Source organism: Pinus tabuliformis, chromosome Q, assembly GCF_031772625.1.
Source record: "Pinus tabuliformis cultivar Carrire ecotype Pingquan chromosome Q, CPIR1, whole genome shotgun sequence".
NCBI classification, from domain to species: Eukaryota; Viridiplantae; Streptophyta; class Pinopsida; order Pinales; family Pinaceae; genus Pinus; species Pinus tabuliformis.
The window spans coordinates 803,692,148-803,708,225 of NC_142296.1; positions in this window are offsets into that span (position 1 = coordinate 803,692,148).

Consider the following 16,078-nt stretch of genomic DNA (forward strand, 5'->3'; position numbering starts at 1 on the left):
TAATAGGACCAAACCCAGAACACAACAATGATAAACAAAGATTTTAAGAGAAGTAAGCACCCTGCTCAACTGCTCGCCTGCTTATGTAAGCACCCTGCTCAACTGCTTGCCTGCTTACAGTACTCACCCTGCTCAACTGCTCGCCTGCTTACGTACGCACCCTACTCAACTGCTCACCTGCGTACCTCGCTCTGAGTCCATTGAACTGCCTGCGGACCTCCGCACCTGCAACCCTTCTGTGCCTGCGTACTGGCGCACCTGCAACCCTTTTGTGCCTGCGTACCGGTGCACCTGAAACCCTTCTGTGCCTGCGTACCGGCGCACCTGCAACCCTTCTGTGCCTGCGTATCGGCGCACCTGCAACCCTTCTGGGCCTGCGTACCGGCGCACCTGAAACCCTTCTGTGCCTGCGTACCGACGCACCTGAAACGCTTCGTTCCTGAGTATGTACGCACTTTTCTCTCATTGTACCTGCGTACCTTCGGGCATAGATGATTTCAAGACTTCAGAAATAACCCAGACAGTCAGATCTACAGATCTGAACATGCGTCGAAGAGATCTCGGTCCATCAGTAGATTTGCCTTATTTAGATCTAGACCAGATCTAGCCCTCATAAGATATTCAACCAAAAACTTGCTCAACCCAAATGATCTCCTTTGCTTTATATAGGAAAGCTCTTCCTTAAATCATGGATCAATACCACGAGCCGACACCATAATAACACAATACCGTCGGCTAAATGCCAAGAGTAAAACATAAGAAAACCCCACATGTGAATTTCTTTGCCTTGAAATGTGTGCACTGGGGGTACGCACCTCCTGAATGAGATAACTGCGGGTATGTACGCACTTTATGTAACACTGACCTGCGTGTACGCAACTTATGCAAGGTGTACCTGCGTACCCCTTATTTTCTTCAATATTTGCTAGCTGATCATCAATCTCTGCTGCTGACTTGAAGTACTGTGATCTATCACCTGAATGGGTTGCCATCAAGGACAACACTTTAGCCATAATGCCAACAATCTCCCCCTTTGGACTTGATGGCAACCTCAAAGCTTCAGCTTCATTCTCCCCCTTTGACATCAAGGGCAAAGGGTTATGCTCCCCCTAAGAACATGCTCCCCCTGAATATGAACCAGATTTGCAACGAAGAACCATAATCCACCATGAAAGAGATAGAGACATATTGCAGCTACTTCCAAGATCTCCTTCTGCACATCCTCCATAATGCCAACAATGCATTATATGCTCCTCCTGAACCTGTACCATAAATCAGAAGAGGTTCAGCAATAAGATGATGCATCAACAACCCCCAGCTTTTGCCTGAGGTATTCAAAAGTGTCCCTGGGCAATGGTTTGGTGAGAATATCAACAACTTGTTCCTTAGAAGGAACATACTCCAACTTGACCTTCTGTTCAAGCACTTGTTCCCGGAGAAAATGATACTTGATTGGTATGTGCTTGGTTTTTGAATGCATAATAGGATTCTTTGAGATGCTGATTGCACTTGTGTTATCACATAAGATGGGGATTGGTGGTGTACAAGTGATTTGAAAATCCTGCAAATTCTGCATCATCCAAAGGAGTTGGGTGCAACAAGATGAAGCAGCAACATATTCCGCTTCAGCTGTAGATAAGGCAATCGAACTCTGTTTCTTGCTGAACCAAGATACCAGTCTGGAACCCATAAAGAACGCACCACCACTTGTGCTTTTCCTGTCATCCATGCTTCCGGCCCAATCTGCATCTGTATAAGCATGAAGTGTAAGATCTGTATCTCTAGGATACCATAAGCCATAATTTTGAGTCCCTTGAAGATATTTGAAAATTCTCTTCACTGCCTGAAGATGAGTCTCCTTCGGATTTGCCTGAAATCTTCCAACTATTCCAACTGCATGCATGATGTCTGGTCGGGTACCTATCAAATAAAGTAAACTTCCAATCATAGATCTGTAGGTTGGTTGATGTACTGCTGCAGATTCATCATTTGCACTGAGGCTACATCCTGTGACCATGGGTGTACATACTGGTTTTGCATCTTCCATACCATATTTCTTCAAAATCTGTTTGAGATACTTGGTTTGAGATAAAAAGATTCCTCCTTCTTTTTGTTGGATTTGCAAACCAAGGAAATATGTCAGTTCTCCTAGCAAAGACATTTCAAATTCTTTCTGCATGACCAACGCAAAGTTTTGACTCATAGCTTCTTCATTGCTCCCAAAAATAATGTCATCTACATACACAACAAGTATTAGCAATTTGTCATTTTCAACTTTTATATAAAGATTGCTATCTGCCGATCCTTTTGAAAAGCCTTGTTGATGAAGATATTTGTCCAAACGGTAGTACCAAGCCCTTGGAGCTTGTTTGAGACCATAGAGAGCCTTTTTCAATCTGCATACAAGATTTGGATCATTTCCAAGAATGAACCCATCTGGCTGTTCAATGTACACTTCTTCTTCCAAGTCTCCATTCAGAAAGGCTAATTTCACGTCCATTTGAAATACTTTGAAGTTTTGAAAACTTGAGAGAGCAAGGAACATTCGGATGGCCTCAAGTCTTGCAACAGGAGCAAAGGTTTCTTCAAAGTCTATTCCTTCTTGCTGCGCATACCCTTTACAAAAAAGTCTGGCTTTGTTTCTAATTACTTCTCCATTTTCATTCAATTTGTTTTTGAAGACCCATTTTGTCCCGATAACATTCTTATCTTTTGGTCTAGGAACCAGCTCCCAAGTGTTGTTCTTTTCGATCTGCTCAAGTTCTTCATCCATTTCTTTCACCCAACATTCATCTTTGCATGCCTCTTTCACATTTTGTGGTTCAGTAGAGGAGAGTAATGCCAAATAGCTTGAAGCTTCTGCAACTATTCTTCTTGTTTGTACACCTGCTTCTTTCTGCCCCATAATATGAGATTCTGGATGGTTTTACTGAACATATCTGGATGGAGTCTTTTCTTCTATTCTTGTTTGCTCCTCTGGTTCTTCTTGAGGTTCTTCTTCTTCATCATTCTGTCGTTGGGGGTAGCCTTCATCTTCTTCGATGTCTTCATGATGTACTTGCCTAGGAATGTATCCCTTCTCATCAACCACTACATCAATGCTGTCAACAATTCTGCCAAGTCTTTTATTGTAGAATTTGTATGCTTTGCTATGTGGAGAGTAACCAAGAAGAATGCCTTCATCTGCTCTAGGTTCAAGTTTGCCAAGCTGCTCATCAGTATTCTTGATATAGCATTATTGTTGTCCTTCTTCAAATATGTACAGATTATTTGGAGTTCTTTTGCCTTTGATCATTGTTTTACCTGTATCAAGATCACGAACAAGACATCCATTTGATCTGAATATAACCTCGGTTCTTTGATCACACATCTGGCTGACACTTAGAAGATTATGCTTCAATCCATCAACATACAAAACATTTCCAGCCTTGACCTTTTCTTTTAACTGAGCAATGCCTTTTCCTTTTATAGTTGCAGGAGTATCATTTCCAAAAGAGACTTTCTTTCCCTTTTCTAGAGTAGAATAAGACTCAAGTTTTTCTTTATCACCTGTCATATGCTTCGAACATCCACTGTCAATGTACCATAGATTTTCCTGTCCCTCTGCATAAAATGCTATCCCACATCTTTCTATTTGAGGTTCCTTTATTCTCCATGTTTTGGTGCTTGAGGCTTGTTCCTTTTTTTGCTGAAACCTGCTCCTGCATTCAGAGTCTTCATGACCAAATTTATTGAAAATAGAACATTCAACTTCATTTTCAAGAACCGAAAAGTTGTTATAGGTCCTTTTTGTAATCCCTGTCATACTTCTTTGTTTTTGAGATTCCCTAGTCATGATCGTTTTATATGCAACACATTGAGCTGCTTTGTGACCAAAGTTATGGCAAGAAAAGCATTGTCCATTGAAGAAACTTCTGCGGTTATCGAATCTACCAGCCAATTGATTGTAATTTCTATTGTCATCTATTCTTGAACCAAATTGAGAAGATTTTACCTGTGGCTGGTTGTAGCTTTTGTTCACCCTTAAGATGGATTGCCCCTGATAGTTTCTGTTTGTAATTCGTCCCTGCTTTACGTGATGATCTTCATTGTGCTTTTGCTCATTTCTTCTTGCTGCATCAAGATAACTTTTTGAGGTGGATGCTTGAGAAGTTTCTCCATTATAGCCCAGACCTGTCTTGTTTAGTGAAGACCGCTGCACATTGATAATCTCATCCAAAGTTTCAGATCCTTTGACAAACTTGAGATTAATAGCTTTTGTTTTCTTAATCTCTTTTCTAATACCAACAATTTCACCTTCTAATTTTTCAAGATGTTTTTCCTTTTCATCAATTTGAAATTGTAGAGTATCAATGATCATGTTCTTTTCTTCTATACATCTCTTGAGTCTAGTAATTTCATCATAAAGGTTATCCACATCTATAGCATCCATATAATCATCATCTTCAAATGCCATTAACAACTTATATTCATTACCTTGTTCATCTTCATCACTGTTTGATAGACCATCACTATCTTCATGAGTGTAGTAGCTTTTCTTATTTGCATTCTGTTTCTTGTTCCATCTAGCAGGTTCCTTTCCTTTATCCTTATAAGGACATTTTGCAGCATAATGACCTACTCTTCCACAAGAAAAGCATTTAAAAGGTAACTTACCTCTGAACCTTCCAGAACCCCTTTGAAGATTTCTGACAAAATTTGATTCTTCTTCCTCTTCTTCTGGGACGTGGCTCGCTTCATAATAATCTCCTTTTCCTGATGCCTTGAAAGCAGCTTCTCTTCTATCTGATGGACCTCCCTTTCTCATTTCATAAGCAGTTAGAATTCCATGTAGCTGAGACATAGTAAGAATTCGTAGATTTTCCTTTTCTTCTATTGCAGATACTTTAGATTCAAACTTGGGGGACAATGATCTTAGAACCTTTTCAACCACAATAGCCTCTTTTATTTCTTCACCCAATTTTTTCATACAGTTAACAACCTCATCTACCCGAAGAAAATAGTTAGCCACACTTTCATCATTATACATTTTGAGAGTCTCATACCGAATTCTGAGAGTTTGAAGTTTAGCACGCTTTACCTGTTCATCTCCTTCATAGCTCGTGACAATTTTGTCCCATATCTCTTTTGCGGATTTATAGTGCATTACCTTCATGAATTCTAATTGAGATATACATCCTAATAGAGTACTGACTGCTTTCTCATTTGTTTCATACTTCTTTTTCTCGGCTGCATCTGTAGGAGTAGCTGAAGGAAAAGCGTAGCCTGTCTCTACGATGTCCCAAACTTCTGTACCAAGAGATTGAAGATAGGCAGTAACTCTTACCTTCCAATAATTGAAGTTTGTCCCATCAAAAACCGGTGGCCTGATTGATGCTTCTCTCTCGTAGTTGCTCATGATGAACGATCTACCTTCAAGCGATCAAGCTTCTCTGAAGGACCTGCTCTGATACCAATTGTTGGAAATAATACTGAGAGGGGGGGTGAATCAGTATTATCTAATTCTTTTAATAAATATTCTTTATTTGTTCTTTGAATTATTTTTGCATGTCAGTACCATAAAATAATGAGCATGAACAAAATAAAACAGATAGTCACACCAAAGAACACAAGATGTAAGGTGGAAACCCAATGTGGGTGAAAACCACCTGCTGCAATATGTCTCTATCTTCTTTCAAATTAGAAACTCCTTTTATAATGGTTTTGTACTGGTGCAGTCCTTTACCAGTACGCAGGCTGCAACCTGCAGAGAGCTACAACTCTCTCTCTCGTTTTCCAGTCTCTCCTGGAAGGGAGCTGCAACCCCCTACTTCTTTTCTTACAAGGACCAATTTTCATAAATTTTCAAACTGGATCCATAAGCATCAAATGATCATCAAGTATAAGAGAATCACCCAGTCAACTGTAGTAACCAAATCAACAATAATAGGACCAAACCCAGAACACAACAATGATAAACAAAGATTTTAAGAGAAGTAAGCACCCTGCTCAGCTGCTCGCCTGCTTACGTAAGCACCCTGCTCAACTGCTTGCCTACTTACAGTACTCACCCTGCTCAACTGCTCGCCTGCTTACGTACGCACCCTGCTCAACTGCTCACCTGCGTACCTCGCTCTGAGTCCATTGAACTGCCTGCGGACCTCCGCACCTGCAACCCTTCTGTGCCTGCGTACCGGCGCACCTGCAACCCTTCTGTGCCTGCGTACCGGCGCACCTGAAACCCTTCTGTGCCTGCGTACAGGCGCACCTGCAACCCTTCTGTGCATGCGTACCAGCGCACCTGCAACCCTTCTGTGCCTGCGTACCGACGCACCTGAAACCCTTCTGTGCCTGCGTACCGGTGCACCTGAAACGCTTCGTTCCTGCGTATGTACGCACTTTTCTTTCACTGTACCTGCGTACCTTTGGGCATAGATGATTTCAAGACTTCATAAATAACCCAGACAGTCATATCTACAGATCTGAACATGCGCCGAAGAGATCTCGGTCCATCAGTAGATTCGCCTTATTTAGATCTAGACCAGATCTAGCCCTCATAAGATATTCAACCAAAAACTTGCTCAACCCAAATGATCTCCTTTGGTTTATATAGGAAAGCTCTTCCTTAAATCATGGATCAATACCACGAGCCGACACCATAATAACACAATATCGTCGGCTAAATGCCAAGAGTAAAACATAAGAAAACCCCACATGTGAATTTCTTTGCCTTGAAATGTGTGCACTGGGGGTACGCACCTCCTGAACGAGATAACTGCGGGTATGTATGCACTTTATGTAACACTGACCTGTGTGTACGCACCTTATGCAAGGTGTACCTGCGTACCCCTTATTTTCTTCAATATTTGCTAGCTGATCATCAATCTCTGCTGCTGACTTGAAGTACTGTGATCTATCACCTGAATGGGGTGCCATCAAGGACAACACTTTAGCCATAATGCCAACACACAGAACAATACCTGCGTTGGGCCAGAGACGAGACTTTTCTTGGGTTCCGGGTCACAATTTGCAGTTCAGTTCATGGGTTTTGGCCGAGAAAATGGTAATCAGTAATGCAACAATCGAGGGTAGATCTAAGGAGGTTCTAAGAGCTACCACAAGGGGCAATCAGAGAGTTTGTGAATCAGTTGTTTAAGTCATAAACAAATCCCGAAGATTGACTGAAGCGACATTTATCTACTTTGCATTTGCATAGCAAATGCAATTCGAAAGCTACCTGGCTCGACTCCAGACTCCGTCTGTAAGTTTATAAAATAGACAACAAGGAAGATAAAAAAACAAACTAATTCGTTCCCAGTGGAGTCGCCATTTTGTTACAGGGAAAAGTGTCTACACAGAACTACTTATCCCACTAAGGTGTGGCATCTACCTTAGAAACAAACAAAGTAAAGCTACTTTCGTTTTTCCTTTATGAAATATAGATGAGAGAAGAACAAAGAAGACCAACCTCTGCCTTGCGCTGATCTTCTAGTTTGATTCCTCTCTCTCTTGATAGTCTTTCGCTACTTGCTCCCTTGTACGCCCAGCTTCACAGAGTACCTGTAAGATCACAGTAGCATAGCACTATACAAGAACATGGATCTATAATCATAAACAATCTGGGATCAGATGTAAATTGACGATACAAATGCATAAAATATAAATGACACAAGAGTATGGAGGAAAACTTGAATAGCTTTTATTGATAAACAAGAAAGATCCAAGGGAGTTACAACCAATTGTTCTGACCCAGCATCATCCTCTCAGGAAGTAAGCCCCTCTTCACCTCATACAAAGCTTAGATCACCCAACACTCTGATGTTGTCTCAAGAAACCAATAGCAATTCCTTACACTATGCAAAATTCCAGCCTCTGGATCTCTGTGATGAGGGATCCATATATAGATATCTGTAAGGGAAATGAGTCAGCTTGTGATTTGATTAGTGTCTTCCCTCTGATAGTTCTTGCTTCCACTTGGAGATTGATGATCTCTTACTCATCCTTGGTCGAATTTAGAGAGGCAAGTATCACAGGAGAAGTTTCTAGAAGATTCCATGCCTCTCCACCTCGCGGAATGACACTGCCATTTATCACTTCTCACCCATCGCACCCCATAGAAGGGCTTTTTGAAATGCAACACACCCACACTGTGTATTTAGGTGAGATGCAACGCACTTTACCTATGAAGCAGCTGAAATGATCCTGTTTTGACCAGTTCTGAGCAATTTTTCATGGAGAACTTCTGGGAGAAGCTGTAATCAGTTGACCTTCTTCCTTTAGGGGTTAGAACAACACTTTTAGGGACTTAGGAGCCCTTGGTTTATGGACATTTCATGCTTGGGGTTGTAGTGCCCAAAAATGTCTATAACAAAGGGAAGGGGCATGTTAGGTCCCTATAATACTAGTGATTCCCCCATTACTATTGTCATGGTAGCCCTTATTGTTATTGTTGTGCCCCTACTGTCCCCATATTATTATTATTGTGCCCCATAAAAGCCTAGTATTGTTATTGTTGGGCCCTTATATTATTATTTTTATGTCGGCTTTGATTATATTATGACCCCTTAGACTCCTATATATAGAAAGGAGTTTTTTTCATTTGTGTAATGTAAAGGAGGTTGCCCCCTCGAAGAGTCTGATTTCTAAGGCATTGATCTTTATTTTCTATCTTTTTGTGAGCTGGTTTCATAACAAACACACTATACCTATGCTTCCAAATGTAAAACCAATTCAACAAAAACTTAGGAAGATTCACCTTAATCTAGAATCTCAAATTAAGACCAAGTTAAATAAGCTACTCAAAGCAAAAATCATTTTCCTGGTCATACATTCCAAGTGGGTTTCGAATCTTGTTCTTGTTGGTCATTACAATTGTCCCTCATTTGACCCTATTTTTATCCTAACCATGCTACTTAAGCCCTTTGTTTCACAATTAATACCTCACCTTTACACATGATTCCTGGTCTTTTCATGATTTTATTAAAAGTATGGGTTATATAGGCTTATTAGTTATTTAAAAGGTTAAATGGGCTCATATATATTTTGTAACTCATCTATTTATGCTTCCTTAAAGCATGGTAAGTCAAGTCATTAATTGGAACTAGAGTTTGGTTGGTGCAAGAATTGAAGGTTCTCGTACCATCCGCCCATTCCTGTACCGAGATGACAGCCAACAGATTTATTTGGATTTACCTCCAAAAATATCGCATCTGTTGAATGAATGGTGTGCGTCTCTCGTCAAATTTCATTCCATTTTCTGCAATGGGGCTTGGAGCATTACAGGAAGTTCCAAAGATGGAGGCTGGTCTCGCTAGTGTATGTTTTTATTAAGCTTTCGATACAGCCAAGAGCCGAGTATTGTGTATAAAATGTGGTTTTAGAATAGGATTAAGGGAGCGATACTTTCAAATTTTTTAAACTCTGTTATAAGATTTTGTAATTTTGTATCACCCTGTCCCTCTGGGCTGGATCCGTATTTTATGATGTAACTTTGTTAAAGACTTTGGGATAATAGAAGGAGTTGATGCCAATTTTATTTATTTCATATTCTTGGTACATGTCATGTTTCCTTCACGCATTTGATTTAAAAAAAAATTGTGAAGGGAAACGAGCTAGTGGGCTAAGGGCCCAGCCAACCTAGCTTGTTCTCCCTGTATTTCGCAATGTGTTAAGTTCAGTCATGCTGGTGTAAGCAAAACAACCTTGTTTTCTATTTGTTTGAGTTGTAGTTTAATGAAATTCTTGCGACTGTGTACATGCATCTCAGATCTGAGGAACTCATGGTGGGAGTGTGTTTAGATTGATTTCATTTACAACATTCAGTCTTTGCTTTTAAAAAGCATCACATGATTGTTTCCTTTTTTGTTTGAGAGAATTTTATTTCCTGAGATATTTACAAGAAACAAAGTTGGGTTCTGCATTTTACATTCAGTTTCGTTTATTTATTTTCATGAAATCGTACCCTTGTTTAAATGAAAACTTTGGTTACATATTAAATAACTCTGGTATAACAATTTGAAGGTGAACGATTACTCTGTTAATAAAAGAACAAAACATTTATGATTAGGAGATCGATCATAGTTTTTCATCTGAGTTTAATACTTTATGGTGAAAATATGTTTCTTTAAAAGTAGAGCATGATCATTGATGTGACAGATATTTAACAAGGTTAGAGTTATCTTTTGGATTGGCACTTACATTGTTTGCACAATAATATTTTCTTTTGCTACAGCAAGGAATTCTTTTAGTCTTCATAGTTTTTTATGTTAATGCTTGTTTGATTGAAGAACTTCTTTTCTCATTACTCAAGTGTGATTTCCTTTTCCCGTTCTATTCATTTCCAGTTGATTAATTGTAACATATGCATGCATGAAGTAAATGGTGATTGACAAAAAATCTGCTTCGATACAGGAACTGTGAATTCCTTAGTACAGGAACAGTAAAATCTGGTACAGGAACATAGTGTCAAGTACAGGAATTCCGAACCCTAGTACCCAAATAGAATAACTCTGTGCATGAATTAAATCCATTTCTGGTTCAGGAGTGGGTCAAATTTAAAGAGAAGTAGATCTATTAAAAGTTAAAATCGTACTTTATGTTTCTTAAGAATTGAAGTTCAATCACAGGAACATATTCTTTTATCTTTTCCAGATCTTTCCGAATTGATTATGAATCTTGTTTAATTTCTTTCTGTCAAAGTTTGGTGAGTATTCTTTTTAATTGATTCTAATACCAGAGTGTCTCAGTGTTATTTGCTGAAAGGTTCCCATTTCTTTGTTTTGAAACTTCACTAGAAGTATAGAAGTAGGGTTAATAGAAGTTGGAACCGGTACTCTTTGGCATTTTCTGTGCCACACCTCAAAACTTATGTAGCCCTAGTTTGACAATTAAGTGTTGAAGGAGTTTTTTGAATTACAACTCTGACACCCAACATTTTAGCGTCATTGTCGAGGAGGCGTTAAAAGATTTGGTAAGATATTTTTTATTTTTTCTGCAATAGGGGTAATTCTTCTTTTATTTTTTATGCAGTGTGCTTCTATTGCTTGAAGGGTGTTATTTTGATTTCTGCATGTGTTGTTTCTTTTATCTGTAACATTTAATTGAAGTTTTTTTCAACGAATTTTTTTAGTTGGTTATTCTTTCTGTTTGATTTATTTTAAAATGTATGACTAAAAAGGGTAGGGGTCCGAAGCCCAATAGGGGCCGAAGAGATACTGATAAATCTAAAAAAATTTCTCATATCGGGTCTTCCCTTATAGGCATAAATTCCAAATAAACACGGATCCATCATGCAGGAACTGTTTACTTGGACTCTGGAAACAGTAGTTGAGGGTTAACACAATCGATGAAGGGAAAGAAGGAAGCTATTGTAATTCAAAAGACTAACTTAAGCCATAGTGGACCTTCTCATTTTTTTGAGAGTGGTCCGATTGAAGGTACAAAAATGGCAAATCACGAGGACCATGTTGAGGGGACTGGTAAGAATCAACTAAATGAGAAACAATCCACCTTTGGGTTTCCAATTGTGGACCCAGAAGTAGTTGTACAAATGAAGAACATTCGGCCATCTTCTCTTCCTCATTTTCATGGTAAGGTACACAAGGATCCAGATTCTTTTATTTGAATTTGACATATTGTGTAGAAGTTATGATTACTCTACAGATGCCCAAAAGTTAAAACTATTCCCTGCAACTCTCAAGGATTCAACTTTGTGCTAGTTTATAGGATTAGGAGGGAATACTATAGCTTCTTGGGAACAGACCAAGAGAGTATTTTTTACCAAATATCAGGAATATTTCAAAATTAGATAAATGCAAGATGAAATCTTCATTACTGTGCAAAGTGATGAAGATACTTTGGAAGATTATCTAGAAAGGTTCCTATATATCCTCCAAAGGTCAAAACATAAATTTGATCCAAGTACTATTAGAACCTTGTTCTTATGTGGGCTTACTGATGATGCTAGAAATAATATGAATTTATTAGGACAAGGGGATATTTCTCAAAATACTTTTGATCAGATTTGTGACTTGTGCAGGAAGCTCTCATGGAATCAATCTAGATCTGGTAGAGGAGTTCGAAGTAGAAATAATAAACTTGGATCTACATATGCTATGATTATTGGTTTGGAAAATAAAATGGACAATATGAAAATTTAAATTATGAATATTGTTAGTAAACAAATAGACTCTTTGAAATTTTAGAAAAAGTTGGTAGAGGAACAATATTTATTGTCTATTTATTGTCCAAATTGTTAGAAAAATCATATTTTAAGAGAATGTCTTACAGATGTCAAAAGTGCTAATAAATGTGTTATTTGTACAGGGAAACATCCTACCAATGAATGCCCTTATATACCAAGACTGAAAGCGTCTTTTGAAGGAGAGCATCCTGAACCTGAGCCACTACATACTATGGCAGCACGGAAATCTTGGCCTCGGGTAGGTACAGGTATGATCCCTGAACATGCACCGCATTTTTTTGGTTATAATGCACCTTCATATTCCTATCATAATGAAAATCACTCTAAACCTTCATAGCATGGGAATCACTTTCAGTATGGACAACCTCCTCAACCTTGGCAAAAAGGATGGATGGGATAATCCCATCCTCATTATTCATATCCTGCACCTATGCAATCATATCCTACTACATATACACCTTATCCAATGTCACAACCTTCATTACCAGCCTTACCACAGTAGAGTCAACCTATGCCACCATTGCCATTACCACCACCTTTTCGACCACCCCAACTGCCTTCTCAACCAGTACCAAACCCTAATAATAAAGTGGTACAATTGATCCATTCCATTGGACCACTCCCTTCTCCCATTTATCAGACCATGCCAGTTGGAGTTAATGATCTTCAACTGAGATCGGGAAGGGTAGTAAAACCAAAAAAACAAAAACAACCTATGGTGATTATCAAGGAGAAAAGTGAGGAGGAAACTCCTGATCATTCGAAAGGATATGTCACCATTCGACCCATTCCCACACATTTAGAGCCTTTACCATCTTCTTCAAACCGGCCTCCCTATCCATAGAGGCTAGTTGTGGAGAAAGATGACCCCACTCCTCAGTCTAGTCTGGCTTCTGAGCTTAGGAATATTTTTATAAAGGTTCCTCCACTTTAGGCTATTAAATAAATCCCCATATGTACAAAGATCATTAAGGAACTCTGTCTTAAAATCCAGGAAGGAAGACAGTAGAACGTTAAACCATTCAGTTCATTGGAAGAGAAGTCAAGTTAATGACAGGATGTGTGCAATTGGAAAAATATACTGATCCTAGAAACCTCGTTGTTTCTGTTCAGATAGGTGATATCCTTGTCCCCATTGTGTTAATACACCTAGGGTAAACCATTAATGTTATGACTAAGCAAACCATGGATCAAGTTGGGTTGGTTCACATTCGTCTTACCCCTGTTGTGCTAGAACTTGCAGATAGATCCAAAATCAAGCCATAAGGTGTGTTAGATGATGTGGTTGTTTTGATTGATTCTTGGGAATACCCCATGGATTTTATTGTGGTTCAGCCAAAGAATCTTATTGGATGGCATCCCTTGATTTTGGGATGACCGTTTCTTTCCACAACAAATGCTTATATTGGGTGCCGCTATGGTGATATGTATATTTCCCATGGAGATGTTAGGAAGAAAGTCACCTTGTATCCACCTACTAGATCTATCTAGGAGCTTCAAGATACCTTATGGCTAGACTATGACAGTAGTGATGAGGAGACTCGATTTGTTTCTTTGATTCACCATCATACCGAGTCAACCCAAGAGGGTGAGATACGGGATTTCTTGAATAATCTAGACACAATGCCAAATTTTGATTCACTTCATTAGATCTTTAGTCTAGATTTTCAAGAAAGTTACAATTCTCAACCTTCTTCATCACAAAGTCTAGCAACACCTACCTGTACTCTCGAATCCAAAACCACTCTTGTTGAGATTAGTCCAAGAAAATATTTACACATTAGTTCAGACTTGGATTTATCCCAACAAGAGAAGCTTGTGAGTTTGTTGCGAGACCATCTTGGTGCCTTTGCATGGAGTTATGAGGACATGAAAGGCATCCCTCCTGAAACCTGCACTCACCATATCTATATTCAGGAGGGAGCCCAACTTGTTTGATAACCCCAAAGGTGTATGAATCCTGCACTAAGAGAAGTTGTGAAAGAAGAATTACAAAAACTCTTAGATATTGATTTTATTTATCCTATATCTGATAGCCAGTGGGTCTCCCCGTTGGTGATAGTTCTGAAGAAAGAAGGAAGATGGTGTATTTTCATTGATTACCAAGAATTAAATAAAGCCACTCTCAAGGATTATTTTCCCCTCCCCTTCATCGATTAGGTGCTACATACCCTTACCAATAAAATGTACTTTTCAGTTTTAGATGGATTTAATGGTTATAACCAAATACAAAATGCACCCATGGATTAAGATAATACTACCTTCACATGTCCCTGGGGAACATTTTCCTATCGAGTGCTCCCCTTTGGACTATGTAATGTGCCAACTACCTTTCAAAGGGTATTTTTAGCTATTTTTTCTGACCTCGAGTGTGTGGAGATTTATATGGACGATTTTTCAGTATTTGGTGATTCGTTCCAAGAAGCCCTCAAAAATTTAGAAAAAGTTTTTTTTCGTTGCCAAGAAGCTCACCTCACTTTGAGTGATAAAAAGTGCAGATTGATGTGCAAAGCAGGGGTGGTTCTTGGCCATCTTATTTCTGACAAAGGTATCCAGGTAGACCCAGCCAAAGTAGAAGTTATTTTACGTCTTCCTGCACCCAAAACACAAAGGGAAGTGAGAGGATTCTTGGGACATGCAGGTTATTACTGTAGATTCATTGAGCATTTTTCTAGGATAGCTACCCCTCTTTTTCGATTACTAGATAAGGATAGTGAGTTCTCTTGGACTATGGCTTGCCAACAAGCTTTTGAGGCACTGAAGGAAAAATTAGTACAGGCACCAGTTCTGCGAGGGCCTAATTGGTCCCTCCCATTTCATATTTCTTCGGATGCCTCGGATACTGCTATTGGTGCAGCCTTAGGACAGGAAGAACCAACAATCCTATGCTATTTACTTCATTAGTAAAAACTTGTCACCTGCCGAATTGAATTATATAGTAACTGAGAAAGAGTTTTTAGCTGTGATATTTTCTATTAATAAATTCAGACACTATATTACAGGTTATGAAGTATTTGTACATACAAATCATTCTGCCATAAGATATTTGATGAATAAACCTTTGACTAGTGGTAGAGTGACTCGGTGGTTACTTTTATTACAGGAATTTAATATTACTATTATTGATAGACCAGGAAAATATAATGTTGTAGCTGATTATCTTTCGAGATTAAATAATCCTGGTGAAACATTTGTGTAGATGATTATTTTTGTGACGAACATATTTTTGCTATATCAACGAATTCCCCATGGTTCGTTGATATAGCTAACTATTTATTTACATGAAAAACACTTCACTTATCCACTCGAGAGAGGTGCAATATTATCCAAAAAAGTGTTTCATATTCCTAGACCCAAGGAGACCTCTTTTACATAGGACCTGGCCTTATTATCCGTAGATGTGTGAGGGAGGAAGCATTGTTTGAAATTTTGAAATCTGCCCATGATGAGCCTTGTGGGGGGCATTTTTCTGATAGTAGAACTGCATATAAAACTTTACGAGATGGCTATTTTTGGCATTGTTTGTTTAAGGACGCTAAACAATATGTCAAATGTTGCGATGGCTATCAACGAATGGGTCAGCCTGGCTAAGCCAATGAAATTCTTTTGTGTCCTCAAGTTATGACTAAACCCTTTGAAAAATGGGCCATCGATTTAGTAGGACCTATAGCTCTAACATCATTAAACAAAAGATATATCTTGGTTTGTACAGATTTTGTAACTAAATGAGGCTAGAATTGTTTCTTTTGCTACTAAAAAAGTTGTTTATTTTTTGTTTAATGATATTTTTACTAGATTTGGTGTTCCTAGAGAAATTTTTACTAACAATGGACCACAATTTATTTCTAATCTGGTTAAAGGTATTATGGAGCAATATAAAATTTGGCACAGGAAATC